Source organism: Trichosurus vulpecula, chromosome 7 (genome assembly GCF_011100635.1).
Source record: "Trichosurus vulpecula isolate mTriVul1 chromosome 7, mTriVul1.pri, whole genome shotgun sequence".
Taxonomy (NCBI): Eukaryota; Metazoa; Chordata; class Mammalia; order Diprotodontia; family Phalangeridae; genus Trichosurus; species Trichosurus vulpecula.
Genome location: NC_050579.1, coordinates 8191566 through 8205559, shown reverse-complemented (window position 1 = coordinate 8205559; position 13994 = coordinate 8191566).

Below are 13994 nucleotides of genomic sequence, written 5' to 3'. Positions count from 1 at the left end.
TGTCAACTCTCACCCTTGTGGTGAGTTTGTCTGCTTGGCACAACATACCCTGCCCTTAAAATCTGGGCCACATCTATCCCACATCCTCCTGGTTCCAAAAATAGCACTGGAAAGATGACAAAGGATCCCTTTGGAGAACAGATATGGCCTCACCCTTCCCTACCTCAAGCAGCTTCCACAGCTCCCTAGTGCCACTAGACTAACACGCCAACTCCCTCTTGCTCAGCCTCTCACTTTGCGCCATCTTGGCTCCTCTCCATGTGTGCTGTATTCCAGACAAACTGACCTCATGCTTGTGTCTCTTTCGCAAGCTTCCATCTCTCACCATCATGCCTTTGCCTGGGCAGTCCTCTATGCCCTCACCACCACTTTGTGGGATGTCAGGATGTCCTCAGTGCTGTTGAGTTGGGTCTCACCAGAGTAACCCATAAAAAAGAAGGATAAATGTCCCTCCTGTGATTCTTTTCTGAGCCTTTTGTGCAGCAGTGAGGCTTCACTGCATGGCCAGTTGCCCCTGCTGCCAGGTCCCTCCCCGCTCCCATCTCAGAATGGATCCAAAGGGAAGATGGCCCTTGGAGGCAGCATGGGGTCCTGCCAATTCGCCCCCACAGGTCGACCAAATCAGTGTTTAGAAGCACATAAACCATTGCCTGCATGCAAAAAGGGGATAGGCAGCTTTTTATTGGATAATGATGGGAGCGTCCTGGGACCTTTCTCTCAGGAGCTCCAAATATGTCACGGCCGTTACCTTGCTAATCTTTACCAGACTGTTTCATGAAGTCATAAATGGGGCATCCCTCTCCACCATGTTCCCTGGAGGCAGAGGCAGCGTTTGTCATCAGCATCTGGCTGCCAGGCTCTTGAAAGAGTCCAAGTCCTCATCTTGCCCTCTTTCTCATCTGTTAAATGGGCATAGATCTGCTCCCTGCTTGCCCCCTTGAGCAAGAGTCCCTGAGGGTTGGTGTGTTTGGTTTTTAAGAGTAAGGTTGCCGGTGAACTCTATTCTTCCTGACAGTGAAGCTAAGCTATGAGGCTCAGTTCCTGCTCACATACATGGTAGAGGGAGAGGGGGTACATTATCCCTTCCCCTGTGGCCCTGGGTACCTGGCTAAGATACTGCTGCACTTGCGGTCCTTGGCATGGCAATAAAAGCTGTGCCTGGGCTCCTGAGGACATTCTCCTTGCCCGTACTCTGAGGCATGGAGGGCTGGGACCACAATGTGGAGAGAAGGCCCAGGACAACCTGGGACTTGTCCAGAGGGCCTCAGCTGTCCTCACCTTCTTGTGGATGACTCCTTGTCAGATCGGTCCAGCACTGGAGAGAGGACCAGGCTTGGGAGGGGACTAGGACATGTGTTCTCATTTGGAAGAAGGGTTTTTTTGAATACCTTCTGATGGCCAAGATGGAACAATGGGTGGAAGAAAGGTAGGGAGCAGTGATCAGCTTGATAGGAGGAAACACAGGCCAAGAGTTGGAGCAGAAGGGGCTGCCTTGGAGGTATTAGAGTGAGACTGGAAGATTGCTTGCTGATATCCTCAGGGGCAGGGGTGCAAGGTTTAGGGATAGCCAGGACCACATGACCTCTGAGGCTCCTGCTAGATTTGGGCATGGAAGGGACTGATCAGCCTAGCTCTGGAGACCTGCATGGTCAGTGCAGGTGGGATTTAGGATAAGGAACCCCAGAAGGACTATGGGCTATATATGACTATAATTTCAGTTAGGAAGCAAGGGGATGCTGTCCAGTAGAGTAGTGCCTTCTGTTTACACAGTCAAACGCATGCTCCTTTAGAGCAGGGATGGTCTTGGTCTGTGTCCCATCCTCTAGCAGAGTGCCTGTTTAGAGGAGGTGCTGAATCCATGTTTAGTGAATGAATAGTTGAATAAATTAACAAGATTTGGAGTTCAGGAAACAGAGTATGCTTCTTCCTTGGGGTGCTTCCAGTGTCTGGATCTCTCTCCTTGACTTTGTTCTTATCCTTGGGATGGTACAACACTTTGCCATGGCTTGGATGAAGGTGCAGGTGGCCTGCTCAGCTAGCTTCCAGATGTCACAAAGTTGGGGGTGGGGCACCCAGGATGGGAGGATCGGGAACCACAAATACTTTGGCAGGCTGGAGCCCCGGACTGAATCTAATCAAGTGAAATGTAGCAAGGGTAAATGTGAAGTCCTGTCCTTTGATTAAAAGAATCATCTGTGCCAGGAAGGTCTGGAGAATGGAGCTGAGAGAGAATGCAAATTCAAAGCAGCTGAAGGAGCTCATGGACTCCCTTGAGAGGGGAGCTGTCCAGCACAAGGAGATACAGCTCATGGTGTTCCTCTTATCAGACTCCTCGGTCAGACCTGTTCAGTTTTAGACAACAAATTTGGGCAAGGACATGGATAAGCTGGCATATGCTCATAGAAGGGCCATCAAGAGGGTGAGGGGATTTCAGATCAGACCATTTTAGTTGAAGAAACAGGAGATGGTTAGCTTGGAGAAAAGGTTAAGCCTGGGCAGGCAGGCTGTGTGTGTGTGTGTGTGTGTGTGAGTGTGTGTGTGTGTGTGTGTGTGTGTGTGAGAGAGAGAGAGAGAGAGAGAGAGAGAGAGAGAGAGAGAGAGAGAGAGAGAGAGAGGAGACCATGATGACTGTAGAACTGTGAGGTTTGGGCTGCACGGCTCTAATGGAAGAAACCAGAAGCAATGGTTGCACATTAGAGAGACATAGCAACATTTAGAACTGCCCCAAGGTACCATGGACTGCTTTTGGAAGTGGTGAGTTTCCTGTCTTTAGAGGCTGTCAAGAGGATGACTGTGTAAAGAGAGTTGCTGTTTAAGGGATTGGCTTGATCAAGATGACCTTCTATCTTGAGAACTCTTGGGTTCTAGGACTCAAACTTCAAGGTTCTATAGTCTTTCTCTCCTCTTTCTATCACCATGATTTTCCACATTTAAAAGTCTTTTAAAAGACACCATCACCTACTTGTTCAAACCACAACATGTTTCACTTTGTGCACAATAAATACATAGCACCAAGACCCAAGTTGTGCATAAATAGGCAAGAAGCATCCCCTTGATTCCTAACTGAAATCATAGTCATATATAGCCCATAGCGCTTTGGGAAACTTGTCTTCTTATGAGAGAAAGATGATAGAACATGTTAAGTTCAGGCCTTTATCACATCAGGCCCAGAAGCAGTGACCAACACAGTATTCAGAGAGAGGAGGGAGGGAGGGAGAGAGGAAGGGGGAGAGAGGGGGAGAGAGAGAGAGAGAGAGAGAGAGAGAGAGAGAGAGAGAGAGAGAGAGAGAGAGAGAGAGAGAGAGAGAGAGAGAGAGAGAGAGAGGTGGAGATGTGGAGAACTAATGAGTATCTGAATTGCTGGGGCTCCCAAGTGCTACATTTATAGGCACGTTTCAAGAAGGGAAGGGGTTAGAGAGAAAGATAATGAGTTCTATTTTAGACATGTTGAGTTTGAGATGCCCATTGGACCTCCAGTTTGAGATGTTGAAAAGACAGTAATGTAAGTCTGAACTCTCAAGAGAGAGACTACGGCTGGATAAATATGTCTGGGAATCATCCATATGCAGATGTTAACTGAACCCAGGAGAGTTGAGGAGATCACCAAATGAGATAGAAGAGGGAAGAGGGAAGACCCTTGGAGATACCCACAATTAGTGGGCATGACCTGGAGGAAGAATCAGCAAAGGAGTCAAAGAAGGAGTGGTCAGATAAATGGTAGAAGTGTCATGAAAACTTAGAGATGTGAGGCGTTCAAAAGGAGAGGGGGTGACAGTGTCAAAAGTGGCAGAGGATGGTGAAAGAGGACGAGGATCGAGAAAAGGACATGGGATTTGGCAGCTAAGAGATCTTTGGTAACTTTGGAGAGAGCAGAACAATGAGGTCGGAAGTGGATTGTAGAGAGTTAAGAGAAGCATGAGAGGAAAGGAAGGTGAGGCCTTGAATGTAGATGTCCTTCTCAAGGAGCTTAGCCATGAAAGGGAGGAGAGCTATCAGGTGATAGGGAGTGGGGATGACACCAGGATGAAGGAGACATGGGTGTGTTCATAGGCAACCGGGAGGCAACCAGTAGACAGAGGAGTCTGAAGAGGAGAGAGAGAATGGGGAGTGCAGTAGGGGCAATCTCAGAAGTCAGGAGAGGACTTGAGATGCCACAGATGAAGAAGGGGAAGTTAAGGATGAACTGAACTAGGGGCAAAGCATCCCCTCAGACAAAGGGCTGTAAGAAAATGGAAGGCAAGAGAGCTCAAGAAAGCTGGTTGCCTCCCTGCCCACCCATGTGCCCACCTGCCTGACCGCCTATGTGCATGCCTGAGTGCCCACCTGCCTGCCTGCCCACCTGCCTTATAAGAGCTAGGGTTTTCTGGGGGTGGGAGGCGGTGAAGGTTTTTGTAATGTTACATGGAGACCAAAATCACTCATTTCATGGCTGAGAGACTGTTCCAGCATGAATGATAAGAGTAAGCTCTGTAGCAGCCACTCTCTAGGGTCTGGGTAAGCTATCTGATACTTAAGCAAAACTAAAGGACATTTATTTAGCAGCCTCTGAGGAACACAGAATTACAGTATTTGAGGATGGAGTAAATAGTCAGCTCAGTACAGAATGGGGTTGACGTAGTATATCCCACGCTGCTAAGAGTGAGCATTTTCCTAACCCTCCATCAGAGAGAGCCTCCCAGACTTACTAATGCCATCTCAGGACTCTGGGCACCCTCCGATCTCAGGTGCAAGGGGCCCTCCTTTGAAGTCCAGGGCTTCTCTCCTGTTCCTGCTGCAAACACAAGGCACTTTGTGGGGCTCGGGGATAGACATTCCTGGCCCACACTGACCACCTGGGCACAGGGAAGTAAAGGGACTGGTCAGCCAGACAAGGAGAGAAGTTCTTATAATCCCACGTGGCTGGAGAAAATACAAACGATGCTTAGGCCTGCTCTTGGGCCAAGCCAGGGGGTTGGAAGCAGTTTGGTGAGAGGAGAATATCACCCCTGAGTGGGGAAACTGAGTCTCACAGGCCCTGGCATTCCAGATACCCAGCACCTCCTTTGTGCTCTGGCCACGAAGGCAATTGACTCTGTTGTCTGGGGCTTACATGTGTTCTTTTAAGACAAATTGTTTATTAGAAAATCTTCAACCAACATGAGCGATTCCCTAGTCAAAGGCGGCTGGGCAGAGGCTGGTGTATGAGTCTGTAAATCTCTTACACGCAGCTTGGTTTTTACAACTTTGATGCGGGAGTTCCAACATTGCCCTACCTGTGCTCCGTGTCCCCTTCTGAACTGCTCCTGGTCTCTTCGTTGGTCTTGGTTTCCCTACATGTGACTCTCAGCTTGATCCCAAAGAGTGGAACCAGGAGCCATAAGAGCCTCTGGAATCTAGGAGCAGATTAGGAGGGAGGATGCTGGGGTTCTAGACTCAGAGCTGAAAGGAACATAGAGGTTTTGAACCAATATGTTCCCCTTCTCCCTGAGGAGATGGTGACATTGAGGCACATGAAGATGAAATCACATGTCAAGGCTCTCAACAGATCTTGAGGGGCCGAGCTGGGATTCGAACCCAGGTCCCCTGCCTCCAAGGCCCGCCCATTGCACTGAATCATGATGCTGAGGAAGGGAAGGTCGCACAGCTGAGGGTTTATAGGAGAACTGGAAGGGCTTCAGAAGCCTGCTGGTGCAACCCCTTATTTTACAGACAAGGAACCTGAGACCCAGGGTTTGAGGATCTTGTCCAATGCCACCCAGTGAGCAAGTGAGTTGAACAGGATTACATGGGTAGGGATCTGAGGTGAGATTTGAACCCAGGGTTTCCTTATTCCAAGTCTGGCACTCTCACCACTGTGCCACAGGAAAACTGTTCCAAAGGGTAGCCTGGCTGTTTGGGGAGGTAGTGAGCTCTCTGTCACTACACCTTAGGCAGAGGACCCACTTGGGGATGGTAAGGGGACTCTTTGTTCTTGTGTGGATGGACTGGTCATCTCTGAGGTCCTTGCCAACTCTGAGTGTCTGTGGCAAGGCCTGTCCAGCTGAGATGAGCTCTGGGGCCTGTCCTGGACTGCCCGGAGCTCAGGGGACAGAGCTGTGCTACTCTGGCTCTCCGGAGCAAATGTCAATTGAATTATAACGGCGCCCTGTGGGACTTAATGAGATTCAGACAATTGGGTTAGCTTTTGCCTTTCCCGAATTTGTTCTGAGGGCCTCCTATCACCCTGGCAGAGGAGCAGCAGCAAGCCTGCTCCTCTGGGCCTGACCTGGAGATGATCTCGGCCATTTCTGCCAGTGCCCGATGGTGGAGGTGGGTAGGGTGCCGTTCAGACCAAGCAGCCGCAGAGGCTTTCGGGCATCCCCTAGTTCTTTTAGCATCTGAAGGAAGCCACCCCGTGCCTGGCAGAGCTTGTCAGGGAGGGAGGGACAACCACATGTACAGAGGGAGGGGGAGGCCCTAGAAGCCAGGGGCATCAGGAGAGGGAGCAGAGGCTTATTGAGTGCCTACTGTGTGCCCAGGGCTACTTCTGGAAGCTTCTGACTCCACCAATCGCTTCATTCTGACTTCCCTCAAAGATTCCAGCCCCAGCTGATGGAGCCCTCGACCTAAAGCTCAACAAAAGAAGAGACTGAGGCCCAGAAAGGTGAAGGGACTGGGCCAGGGTCACTCATATACAGGAATGGCCTTTAAACCAATATCCTCAGATGCTAATGCCAACACTTAATAAGCATCTACTTACGAAGAACTGACTGTTTGCAAGGCACTGTGCTAGGCACCATGGATTCAGAGATAATCATGAAACGAGGAGTTCAATGAGTTTTGTCCTCAAGGGGCTTATGATCAAGAGGGAAGATCTGTCACTTCTCCCCTTAAACCATAGTGGGGAGAGACAAAGATCAGGATGGGGCAGGGGGGGAGAAGAGAGAGAGAGAGGGGGGGGAGAGAGAGAGAGGAAGAGGAAGAGGAAGAGAGAGGGAGAAGAAAAGAGAGAGGAGAGACAGAGACAGACAGAGACAGAGATGGGAAAGAGAGAGAGAGACAGAGACAGAGAGAGAGAGAATGACAGAGGGAGAGACAGAGAGAGAGACAGAGAGAGACAGAGACAGAGAGAGAAATAGAGAGACAGAGACACAGACAAAGATAGAGACAGAGACAGAGACCAAGAAAAAGACTGAGAAAGAGCCTGATTCTTCTCTGAGCAGAAAATTCGTCCTCTTTCCCCTCACTGAACAGATAATGCGCCCTCATGCCCACACCTGGTGCCCTGAACTCAGGTCCTAATCTGCGTTTAGTGGTTTGGTTCTAGTGACCTCAGGAGGCCGGTTCCTTCTCTTTGCTGACACTTTACGGAAAGTAAGTGGCTGAGGGCAGAGGCTCCCTTGGGGAAGAGGCTCAGGTCCCCGGTTCTCCTCCAGCCTGGATGATCCACAAACACTTCTGAGAAGCAGGGTAGGGCAGTGGGTAGAGCACCAGACCTGGGTTCAAATCTCCCTTTTGCTGCTTTCCAGAAGCATTGGTACAGTGGGCCAGAGGCCCAGAGTTTGAATCCTGCATTTACTTCCCTGTGTGGTTGCGGGCAAGTTACTTAACCTCTCTTGACCTTGTTTCCTCATCTATAAAATGGCAGTGACATCTAGAGCATCTCCCTTGTCTGGCTGTCTGAGAGTCACTGATGGTCTTCAGGCAGAGGCTGCCAGATTCGTTCTGGTGGGAGATGGTTGGGGTCCGACTCGGCGGCCCCTGAGGCTACCAGCTCTTGACTTCTGAACCCTAAGTCTCTGAGGCTCCTTCCCTGATTCTGTAAGGCAGGCCTTATCCTCAAGGAGTTTCCATTCTATTAGAGGGAGAGGACACATACACAGGTAAGTCAGTTTGGGCTGTGTTCGAAACAAACATGCAATGAGTTGGGGGTGGGGGCTGGGGGAGTCAGGAAAGGCCTCTTGAAGGGGTGGTGCCTGAGCTGAGCCCTCCCAGACAGGCCCATGCCCTCCCTGTGTGCTGCTATTCTCAGACTCTTCCTCCATGTGCCAGGATGCTGGCCCTCCTTCCACACTCATTCCTTACTCACACAAGCCTGTGCCAGCCTCTCTCTTTCCAAGGCCCAAAGGCAGTTTATCCACTTGAGGAAGCTGGAGGGGGACACTTGGTCATGTACAGAATGGCCTTGGTGCCTCTGAGGCTCCTCCCTCCTGGCCCTGAGATTCTGGAGCCTGTGAACAACTCCCATAGGCTTCTTGTAGGGGATGGATCCCAGGCAGGGGTCAGTGTCCATGGGGAGAGCAGCAGCTGGTGGTGGCATCAGCATCAGCATCTTCCTCTTCTCCCTCATCCAAAGCCAAGTTGCCACTCAGCCCCTCCTTGGCATTGTGGTGCTGAAGTCTAGTGGGATCCATGGAGCCAGACACATCAACCTCCACCCAAAAGCTCCAGAGAGGCCCCGCCTGCACCCGGGCTCTTGTCGCTGTCCACCATGTCTCAATGAGTCTCCTAACAGGAAGGCATTGGTTCTAATGGGGCACCTGGAGACTTTGGTTACAAAGTCAGAAAGTGTAGGCAGCCAAGGGTTGGGAATGAGTGAGGAGAGGGAGTAAGCCCCTGTCTTCTTTCAGAGATGCTTTCCCAAATCCTAATGGAAATTGGACCTTGTTACCCATACTGGCTGGGAAAATGGGAGCCTGTCACCATTGCTGTCCTAATGGTGGAATACAAGTTCCATGAGGGTGGGGATCATGTCACTTTGGTCCTTGCATCACCAGCAGCTAGCTGAGTACCCGGCACATGGTAGGTGCTTCCTTGCTGACTGATTGAATGATGTCTTTCTAGAGAGTATTCCTGTCAGCGAGCAGAGGCATGGTTCGAGGGAGGAGGGGCCTGGGGGAGGGCAGGGGGACAGTCCTAGGAAGCATACCCACTGCTAAGTTGGGTGGGTGACTGCATCAGATCCTTGGGGCGAGCTCTGTTCCAGGGAAAACACATGAGGCAAGTCAGTGTCTATTAATATTTTATGACTAAACTGAGCTTATTAATTCAGACCCCATTGATCTGGACAGGGTGAAGTTGACCTTTGGAAAAAAATGTCTCCTAAACCAAAGGAATGCTGTGAAATGCTTGAGGTGGTGGGGGGTGTTTGGTTTCTCTTTGGAAGCTTCTCTTCCTCTTCAAAATAGAGGAAGGGGCAAGGTCTGTTTGTCCCAGTTCAGACTCAAGTTGAAGGAGTTTCCTTGTCAGAGATGGCAGCCTGGAAGCAGTGACTCAGTGACAGTAGTGACCCCTGGAAAGGGAGGGTGCCCTAGAGGAAGGGGGCCCTCAGTCTGAAGTCAGGCTTTGGAATGTAAGACCTACTAGGTGAAATAGGGTCCCAGAACCTTAGAATTGGCAGGGACCCTCAAGATCAAACATTCTTGTTTAATAGGTGAAGAGCATAAGAGGATCAGACTTACCCAAGGTCACACAGCTAATGTGCCAGAACCAGGGTTCACACCCAGCTCCTCTGAATGCAAACCCAGAGCTCCTTCCTCTGGACCCAAATGCTCTGGTCCATCTTTATTTCACAAGTTTCTGCCTTTTTTTAAAGAGCAGAGCCCCGCAGCAGTCTTCTGTTTCTCTGGCCCCCTTCCCAGAAAGCCTTGATTTTCACAGCATTCCTTTGGGAATCATCAGAAACAGAAACATTCCCTGGCCCCCTTTAAACAAAGAAGGTTCTTGAGGGAGAGAGAAAAGGGAGAAGGTGTCTAGAAGAGAGCACTGGAGACATCTGCAATACCAGAGAAGCGGCACCACATCATGTACTAGAAAGGGGGCTGGATGTGAAGCAGGTTCAAATCCTTGTTCTTCAAAAGAAGACAACTGGACCCCATGGCTGGTGAGGTCCCCTCTTGCTCTAGAGCTGTGATGCCCTCCAGGAGCTTACGCTTTAACAAGTCAACAACTGGTTAGCCAGAAGATAGTTACCAAGGAGATGGAACGCACTCTGAACGGGGAAGGCTCGAGCAGCTAGGGGGACTGGGAAACGCCTTTCTCAGTCTGGTTCCAAGGAACACTGCACCATCCCTCCCCTTCAGATGCTCCATAGTCTGGCTAATCTGGCCTTTCTGCTGTTCCTCATCTGCCACATTCCATGCCCCACCTCTGTGTCTTTGCCAAGCTGTGGCCGATGCTGGAACCCTCTGCTTTGGAGACTGCAGCTCCCTTCAAGGTTCCTCTCAAACATCATTCCCCTGTACTGTTAATTGTGATGTCCCACACCCAAATGACCTTGTGTTTATTTCATATTAACTAATAATTGTCCATTTGCATCCCTTCAGTAGAATCTAAGCCCTTCACGGACAGCAGCTGTTTCCTTTCAAAATCTCTGTGTTTCTGCTGCCCAGCACATAGTAGGCCCTTAATCAATGTTTGTTGAGTGGATTGAATGATCACAGTATTGATTCCTATTGAACTTGTGGTTCACTAACAACCCTAGAGCTTTTCTGGATTAGCTGCGGTATCTGTGGTATCTGGATACCGCTCTCCTTCCCCGCCCCACTCCCACCATCACATACTTCTGAAGTTGAATTTTTGAGCCCAAATATAAAATTTCACATTTCTCCTTATTAAATTTGATTCAGTCCTGTATTCTAGTCGTTAGAGTCTGTGTAGATCCTGACTCAGTTATCCATTGTGTTGTCTATGCTGGCCCACCCTATTCCCCACCTCCAATCTCTTACTTTGCATCATCTGCAAATTTGACAAGCACACCATTGATGCTTTTATCCAAATCACTAATAATGTTAGCTGGTCTGGGCCAACCACAGATCCTTGGAGATCCATTGGAGACCCAATGGATTCAATGGAGATCCATGCCTTTGGAGATCTCCTTCCAAGTTGAAATCAAGCCATTAAGAAGCTTTTTATTGGACAAGGGGTGAAGAGGGGTTTGGCCATTCACCCCATTCTAAATCCTCATCCACACTCTATTGGAGTCCTAATCATCCCATTTTGTCTAATCTTTTAGGTAAATTATAGCTGGGTCAGTAAGTCAACCAGTAAGCATTTACTATGGGCTTACTAAATGCCAGAGGCTAGGGATGCAAAGAAAAGCAAAACCAGTCCTTTTCTCCAGGAGGGAAGACAACATAGAGACAACTATGTACATACTAGATTGATGTAGATGAGAGGGAAGGCAGGGATGGAACGGGGGATGTGGCAGAAAATATTTTCTTGCTGTACTGCATCTGGTGACACTGCCAAAAAAAATGACCTTCATTTAGCGTGATCTATCCAGGGGCAGCAATCACAAATTGGGATGCTGGGGAGCACTGTGTGTGATTTAGAACCTGTTAAAAGCCAAGACCTGAGGCCATAACTGTGGCTTACATCATATGCTTTATTAAATCACACATGTGCACAAAAGTTCCATAATTTTAAGAGGAAAAAAGTAAATGACAAAGGATCATAATGAGGGAAATGTGTTTTGTTTGAAATAGAGCCCTTCGACTTCTGTTTGTTGTTCATGTTCTTGTCGAGGCTGTGTGATAGAGGGGACGGAGGGGGCTGGCCCTAGAGGAGACACCCCCTCCTTTTACCCCTGCCCCCAGGGATCTGGAATGGGGCTGCCCCAGAGCCCATGTGGATTGTTCTACTACTGATGTCTTGAATTGACCCTGTTCTCAGGGGGATACACCTGTCCTGCCTCATCCCTGGAGATCCATTGGAGATGCACGCCATTGGAGACCTCCTTCCAAGCACTAGCATTTGATAAAATGATGCTGCCTAAGAACCTGGGGCCCGGCTCACAGCTGTTGTACTTGCTATCTATCCTCCAGCTGAACTTTCTTTGATGTGATGCCTCCTCTCTCTGGAGCAGAGACCCATCTGGTTTTTTCTGTTTGTATCCTCACAGTGAAGCCCAGGACTTGGCGTAGGGTGATTGCTTAATAAATGCTTTTTCATTCATTGAGGAAGCCAGGTTGCTTCTTTGTGGTCACTGCTTCCTTTTCTAAATGTCCACTAACCATCCCTTTAATAACCATCTATAGAAGACAGACTTTCTGACCTACAGTTTATAGACTCCTCTCTTTGAATACCACCCAGGACATGTGCCCTTCTCTACGTCTGTGGCACCAATGATTATCTCATAACCTTGACAAGGCACCTTTTGGGGGCCCTGCAATTTATAATGACATCTGGTTAGCTGAGTTAGGGGCAAATTTAGGTGGAGATGAAAGCTGTCCCAAACTAGGAAGAGCTGCCTCAGGAAGTCATGGTTCTGTCTCAGGAGGTTTTCAAGTAAAGGCTAATTGTGGAGGGATTATTGTTTGGCTACTACTTGGATGGGGGGCTGTGACTCTGAGTATTCGGGCTTTGGGGAGATAGGCAGGAAGGAAGACAGGCTACCCTCAACACAAGGAGAGGGGGAGCTGAACAGAGGTTTTATATGGATGGTCCCATTTTGACATGTTGAGCTTGAGGTTCCTGGAGTGGGATGGAGGAGGAAGGAAGTGGCATCTGGGTGGGTGGAGCTGTCCAGTGTCAGGTAGAGATGGAGGGAGAGGACTGAGTGTCATGTCACAGGAAGCACAGGGCTGGATGTGTAGGTGCATAGAGGTGGTAATTAAAGATGCAGCAGTGGCTGTGAGAGAAATGCTCCAGCCTTTTTTTTTTTGCTCTATGAAACTGTCCTCCAGTACAATAGCTCTCCCTCCAGCTTCCTATCATCTTTGTATTTTATAAGCATCAAGTCACTGACAAAGCCTTCCAATGCCTTAGAGCCAAGCACAGAGCCCTGGAGTGCCCACTGGAGACATCCTGCCTGCTTGGCATGGAATCATTAATGACTGTTTTGAGTGTGACCATTTGGTGAGTTCTGAACTCATATATTCTGCTATCACTGAGGGCACATCTATGCACAAGAAGAGCATTGAATACTTATTTCATCAAATGCTTTGTGAAGGTGAGACAAGCCACGTCTATGAAGTCTCCTAATCTCCCTTTTCCTTTCGGGATGGAAGGAGGAATGAACTCCCCAAGGATCTGCTCTGTGGGGGAGGCAGAAGTCTGCCCTGAAGGAGTCACAGTAAAGCCCCTGAGATGCTGGGGGTGGGGGTCCCAGTAGGCCTTGGGGGAGCCTCAGCTCCTGAATTCATGAGACGGAGATAACAATATGCACTCACCTGGTCCATGTGTTGTCAGAAAACACTTCTCAAAAAGAATCATCAGGGTTTGGGAAACTGTGCAACGGTCCCCTCAATGGCTGTCTGTTTAATGTGCTCCAAGAAATTCAGATCCCTGAGCATCCAGGTGTCTCCCAGGGTGTCTAGCTCTCCAGATCTAGAAGGATGCTCCCCTTTGTTGCATTCCCTGGTGCCATTTCCCTTTTGTAGGGTGTTTTCCAAACCTCCTGAGTAGTACAGTGACCTGTGTGAGCACCTTCTCTCCCTGGTAGATGTAAGCTTGAGGGGAGTATCTCTGCTAGACCTAGTACAGGCTTTGCTCATGGGTCATCAAAGAACACTCCATTCAGTCTCACAGACATTGATTAAAGCCCTGAACTGGGAGGCAGGAGCTGAGCCAGGTTACAAAGACCCAGATGAACATTTCTGCTCCCAAGGAACTTGTGTCTTAGCAAGGCCTGTATAACATGCAAACAGGTAAGAAAATTGGAGGAAGTTTGAGGAAGCAGAATGCCTGACTCCTGGGGAAACTAGGATCCGTTTTGCCAAGAAGGGGACTTTAGCACTTCCCCTTGAAGGAAACAAAGAATGCTGAGAGGTGGAAGAAAGAAGAGGGGACTGAATTCAAGGACAGCCTGTGGCAAGGCATGGAGGTGGGAAATGGGTCCTGAGCAGAGCCAGTAGGATGCTCCCCTGTACCTGGAATGATAAGGGTAAGAAGAAGAATATGGAATAATGCATCTGGCAAGGTAGAGTGGAGCCAGACTGGGGAAGGCATTAAATACCAGGAGGACAAGATTGCCTTTTGGCCTATAGGGAATAGGGAGCAAGCTGGAGCATGGGCAGGGGGCACACCCTGGGAAA